The following is a 7,067-nucleotide window of genomic DNA, read 5'->3' on the forward strand; positions in this document are numbered from 1 at the left end:
AGCAGGAAGCAGACGGCAAGGGACCTGACGGACATCAGATGGCAAGTATGTACTGTTTGTTTTTTTTACATTTACGCTGGTAACCAGGGTAAACATTGGGTTACTAAGCGCGGCCCTGCGCTTAGTAACCCGATGTTTACCCTGGTTACCAGTGAAGACATCGCTGGATCGGTGTCACACACACCGATTCAGCGATGTCAGCGGGACCTCAACGACCAAAAAAAGGTCCAGGCCATTCCGACACGACCAGCGATCTCACAGCAGGGGCCTGATCGCTGGTACGTGTCACACATAGCGAGATCGCTACTGAGGTCGCTGTTGCGTCACAAAACTTGTGACTCAGCAGCGATATCGCTAGCGATCTCGCTATGTGAGACGGGGGCTTAATGCAAGTGTCATGCGCGTACAATCCAATATTTCACACATAGCATCCGATTTACATCCGAATGTAATGCGATTTTAACATGAGCTTTTACATAGAGCAATTCTCTGTCATTTACACATCGATTTCAAAGAAAATATTCATCAAAACACACACATATTATATAATAAATAGAATAAAAGCCGGCAATTCATATATAGCATTCAGTATAATCACAGTGTGACAGGTTAGAATAGAATAGATATATACACATAGAATACATAGATATATAGATGTCAGTGACACACACACACACATACAGTGGGTACGGAAAGTATTCACACCCCTTTTTCACTCTTTGTTTCATTGCAGCTATTTGGTAAATTCAAAAAGTTCATTTTTTTCTCATTAATGTACACTCTGCACCCCATCTTGACTGAAAAAAAAACAAATGTAGTAATTTTTGCAAATTTATGTAACAAACCTGAAATGTCACATGGTCAGTTTACGTTGAATTGTGACCTAACACAGATATCATTTCTTGATATTTTGGTCATTAGGGAGCCCAATGGTTCTCTCACTACTGATGTTTTCCCTAAACCAACAGACTCCAAAACCCTCCTCCATTATCAGAGCTGTCACCCGACCTCCATTAAACACAGTTTACCCCGTTCACAATTCAAGCGTGTGGCACGCATTGTCTGGAAGCCCAACCAATTACCCGAACGACTTGATGAAATGTCCTGTAAATTCACAGCCAGGCATTATCCCAAGAGCCTACTAGATAGAAAATGCTGGCCTTAAACCCATCCCCAGCCTGATGACTCAACCCAAACCTGAAGGGGTTCCTTTTATCCATACCCACCATCCTGTCATGCCTAAGGTATACAGTGTAATTCGTAAACACTGGCCCATGCTGAAACGTTCATATCCCCTCATCAAGGCTTTTTCAACACCACCACCACTTATGTGCAAACGAAGACCTAACAATATTAGGGATAGAGTGGTCAAGGCTGATGTGGGCAGTTCTTCCAGATTACCCAGACAAACTTTCCTGGGCACTGAAAGGTGTGGTACGCTCCCCTGCCTAGGTTGTGCATGCTGCTCAGATGTTATCAAATCCAGCTCAATCACCCACCCTCACTCTGGTAAACAGTATGGGATCAAGGGATTTTTCACATGTGACTCCAATAATGTCGTGTACGTGATAAAATGCCCCTGTGGCCTGCTTTACGTTGGCGAGACGACACAACACATCCGTGATAGGATTGCTTCTCACAAATCTACCATACGGTGCAAAAAACCGTGGCTTCCCCTTCCCCATCACTTTGCATCTGCCAATCATTCCGTCTCCCATTTACGTTTTCAGGTACTTGAGCAGGTTGACAGACCACGCAGGGGCGGTAATCATATTAAATTATTAAGGGAACGAGAATCTCACTGGATATACACTTTGCAAACTCTTACACCAAAAGGCCTAAATCAGGAACTTGACCTGGTTTTCTGAGAGTGTACCTTAGCCACCTGGTCTCCTGCTGTATTGAACTACATATTCTATAGTCTTTTTGAATGTATATTTCTATCATTATGCTATATATGTTCTCAATATACTATTGTTGGCGGTTTAGTGTCTAATAATAATAATAATAATAATAATAATTTTATTTATATAGCGCCAACATATTCCGCAGCGCTTTACAACTTATAGAGGGGACTTATACAGACAACAGACATTACAGCATAACAGAAATCACAGTTCAAAACAGATACCAGGAGGAATGAGGGCCCTGCTCGCAAGCTTACAATCTATGAGGAAAAGGGGAGACACAAGAGGTGGATGGTAACAATTGCTTTAGTTATTTGGACCAGCCATAGTGTAAGGCTCGGGTGTTCATGTAAAGCTGCATGAACCAGTTAACTGCCTAAGTATGTAGCAGTACAGACACAGAGGCTATTAACTGCATAAAGTGTATGAGAACATGATGGAGGAACGTGATTATGTTGTTGTTTTTTATTAATAGGCCACACAGGGATAATTAGGTTAATGCGTTGAGGCGGTAGGCCAATCTGAACAAATGAGTTTTTAGTGCACGCTTAAAACTGTGGGGATTGGGGATTAATTGTATTAACCTAGGTAGTGCATTCCAAAGAATCGGCGCCGCACGTGTAAAGTCTTGGAGACGGGAGTGGGAGGTTCTGATTATTGAGGATGCTAACCTGAGGTCATTAGCAGAGCGGAGGGCACGGGTAGGTTGGTAGACTGAGACTAACAGACTGACCTGTTGTTTTCTTGTGCACTAACTTTTTTCAATGCTTTCAGGCTATCTGACCTCCACTATCTGTTACACCCAACTGGGGTAAGTTCCTAGAAAAGAAAATTTTATTTTCATTTTTTCCTTATTTTTATTCTTATTATTTTTATTCTCATTTTTATTTTATTTTTTATTTATTATTTTTTTCTTATTTTTCTCTTTTTCTTATTTTTATTACCTTTATTATTTTTCATTTTACATTTACTATAATTTTTTCTATGTTTTTTTCTTTAATTTCTTTTTTTTCTCCATTTAATTTTTTTTAATCTTTTTCTTATTTTTTCATATACTTTGGTAAACATTATTCTTTCCCATTTGTCATTATTTTTAGTTTTATTAATCTACCTTCCATCACATGTTCATCATTCATAATTCTAGTAGCCCCTTTTTTTCAATCATTTTTATTTTATTTTTTTGTTTATATTTATTTTCATTTTTCCTTCTTTTAATCTCTATTGTCCATATCACCTTTCACCTTTTTTCCTTGCGTTCATCTAGTTCCTATTCTTTCTTTCATCTACCATAATACTTCATTCATATCTCCCCCTCTGTTCCGTAGGTTACATTCTCGCCACTTCTCCCCAGCATGCTTTGTGCACCTCTCACAGATGCCCGCCCCTCCCAGCACCTCTTCACCTTTGGGGTGCTCTGCGCACACTTCAGCTATTCACTCCTGCGATCGCTCAGGCTACCCACTGGGCATGCGCGATCCCCCTGCATTTCCTGCCCCGGCACTATAAGTTCCCACTGACCACCAATGCCAGCGCACATCACCACAGGGACCTTAATGCCCCGGACCCGCAGGTACAGCTCATGCCTTCTACTTGGATTATTACCATGCTTCTGGGCCATGTTTCTCATTATTATGAATGTATTTCTCTAGCTTGGACTGGGACCGCATCCCCTCCTCAAATCTTACCATATCCCTACATATAGTGCCAGTAGTTACATCCTTCATTTTTCTTTGTTCTTTTTTAATTTCCTTTTTTTCTTTCTCCTCCTCTTAATTTCCTTAATTTAGCATATATTTTCCTTCCACAGCTCTGCCTAGGAGCCCTTTTCAAAAAAATTGTTTTCCTTCTGCGGTGTTTCCCCCCTATAATTGATTCCACAACAAGGTCAGTTGATTTGTTTACACTCCCCCGGTATATTAATATGTCAAATAGTTTTTTGTTGCATATTTTAGACTACAGATGGTGCCTACCGTCTGCGCTTACGCCACGTCATGCTTATGTCTGCATCATGGATTGCAACCTACGTCTACCCTTCTATGGGCATTGTGTGTATATATATTGTATATATTATACATGTATTGTATCTATATGTCACTGTATATAGTTCCACATGCATTGTTCTATTGATATCAGATCTTACTCTATCCGATTGGCATTGTGATGTTTGTATATAATTCTTGCATAGCACTTTTTATTTCATTTATTCTCTTTCAACATCTAATGTACTGTATCTTTATTGTTTTTTCCAGTGAGGCTTGATAAAGGCCCATTACGGGGTCGAAACATTACCTCAACACCTTTATGCTACTGTGGTGAATACAATAAAATGTCACTCAATTTTTGCATTTCAACATCTATACCTTGAGTGCGGCTGTTTTTTATAAATCTATATAGATGTCAGTGACACACACACACACATACAGTGGGTATGGAAAGTATTCACACCCCTTTAAATTTTTAACTCTTTGTTTCATTGCATCTATTTGGTAAATTCAAAAAAGTTCATTTTTTTCTCATTAATGTACACTCTGCACCCCATCTTGACTGAAAAAAACAGAAATGTAGTAATTTTTGCAAATTTATTTAAAAAACCTGAAATATCACATGGTCATAAGTATTCAGACTCTTTGCTCAGTATTGAGTAGAAGCACCCTTTTGAGCTAGTACAGCCATGAGTCTTGGATTTGAGGATCCTCTCGAGTTCCTTCAGGTTGGATGGTGAACGTTGGTGGACAGCCATTTTCAAGTCTCTCCAGAGATGCTCATTTGGGTTTAGGTCAGGGCTCTGGCTGGGCCAGTCAAGAATGGTCACAGAGTTGTTCTGAAGCCACTCCTTTGTTATTTTAGCTGTGTGCTTAGGGTCATTGTCTTGTTTGAAGGTGATATTTCGGCCAAATCTGAGGTCCAGAGCACTCCGGAAGAGATTTTCATCCAGGATATCTCTGTACTTGGCTGCATTCATGTTTCCTTCAATAACAAACAGTTGTCCTGTCCCTGGAGCTGAATAGCATCATAGCATGATGCTGCCACCACGTTTCATGCGCGGTAGAAAATGGTGGACGCGATGTACGAAAAAACGTTCCCTTGAACATTTTTTCGTGACGACGGTCCGCCAAAACACGACGGATCCGTTGCACGACGGACGCGACGTGTGGCCATTCTGTCGCGATCCGTCGCTAATACAAGTCTATGGGGAAAAAAACACATCCTGCGGGCACATTTGCAGGATACGGTTTTTTCTCAAAACAACGGATTGCGACGGATGCCAAACGACGCAAGTGTGAAAGAAGCCTAAGCTAATCTTGTGTGATGTTGATGTCAGTATCTGTGCATATCTGCGTCTAAGCCTCTCATATATACAGTGGGTACGGAAAGTATTCAGATCCCTTTAAATTTTTCACTCTTTGTTTTATTGCAGCTATTTGGTAAATTCAAAAAAGTTCATTTTGACTGGAAAAAAAAGAACAGAACTGTAGAATTTCTGGCAAATTTATTAAAAAAGAAAAACTGAAATATCACATGGTCATAAGTATTCAGACCCTTTAGTCAGTATTGAGTAGAAGCACCCTTTTGAGCTAGTACAGCCATGAGTCTTCTTGGGAATGATGCAACACCCACCATGTTTCACCCCCATATCATGATGCTGCCACCATCATGTTTCACTGTTGGGATTGTATTGGGCAAGTGATGAGCAGTACCTGGTTTTTTCCACACATGCTGCTTGGAATTATCACCAAAAAGGTCTATCTTCGTCTGATCAGACCAGAGAATCTTATTTCTCATAGTCTGGGAGTCCTTCATGTGTTTTTTAGCAAACTATGCGGGCTTTCATATGTCTTGCACTGAGGAGAGGCTTCTGACGGGCCACGCTGCCATAAAGGCCCGACTGATGGAGGGCTGCATATGGTATTGAAAAAACTTGACACTCACCGGGTGACCCGTAGAAGCGCAAGCACAGCGCGAAACGGCTGTCGTCCCCTTTCTCCCCTGCTCACACGAGCTTCGGCTCCGGCAATCCCGGCCATGAATTTTATCTGAACAAGTTTCCAATAAAAGACTGAATTCTGAAGACTGGTGAGTGCCCTCGATTCTTTTGTTTTTGGATTTTATCAATAGTCATCGCATTCTGGAGGAGCACCCGGAGTCCGGTTCAGTTAGGCTGACATAGCCATTGTCTAGCACCCGCACAGGGGGGTACCGGCTGAAATAGCCTCAGCTAAGACTGTGCCGCCTGACGAACTTTTTTATGAAATATATATATTTATAATAGATAGATTACAAGCTGGCAAATTATCTGCCATGTACAGTATAGAGTAGAATAAGTTAGAATAGAATAGATATATACACTCAGAATAGGTATATATATATATATATATACACACACTGCTCAAAAAGATAAAGAGAACACTTAAACAGCAGAATATAACTCCAAGTAAATCAAACTTCTGTGAAATCAAACTGTCCACTTAGGAAGCAACACTGTTTGACAATCAATTTCACATGCTGTTGTGCAAATGGAATAGACAACAGATGGAAATTATTGCCAATTATCAAGACACACTCAATAAAGGAGTGGTTCTGCAGGTGGGGACCACAGACCACATCTCAGTACCAATGCTTTCTGACTGATGTTTTGGTCACTTTTGAATGTTGGTTGTTTTCACACTCGTGGTAGCATGAGACGGACTCTACAACCCACACAAGTGGCTCAGGTAGTGCAGCTCATCCAGGATGGCACATCAATGCGAGCTGTGGCAAGGTTTGCTGTGTCTGTCAGCGTAGTGTCCAGAGGCTGGAGGCGCTACCAGGAGATAGGACAGTACACCAGGAGACGTGGATGGGGCTGTAGGAGGGCAACAACCCAGCAGCAGGACTGCTACCTCAGCCTTAGTGCAAGGAGGAACAGGAGGAGCACTGCCAGAACCCTGCAAAATGACCTCCAGCAGGCCACAAATGTGCAAGTGTCTGCATAAACGGTTAGAAACCGACTCCATGATGGTCCGAGTGCCCGATGTACACAGATGGGGGTTGTGCTCACAGCCCAACACCGTGCAGGACGCTTGGCATTTGCCACAGAACACCAGGATTGACAAATTCACCACTGGCGCCCTGTGCTCTTCACAGATGAAAGCAGGTTCACACTGAGCACGTGACAGTCTT

This window comes from Ranitomeya variabilis, chromosome 4, assembly GCF_051348905.1.
Source record: "Ranitomeya variabilis isolate aRanVar5 chromosome 4, aRanVar5.hap1, whole genome shotgun sequence".
Classification (NCBI taxonomy): Eukaryota; Metazoa; Chordata; class Amphibia; order Anura; family Dendrobatidae; genus Ranitomeya; species Ranitomeya variabilis.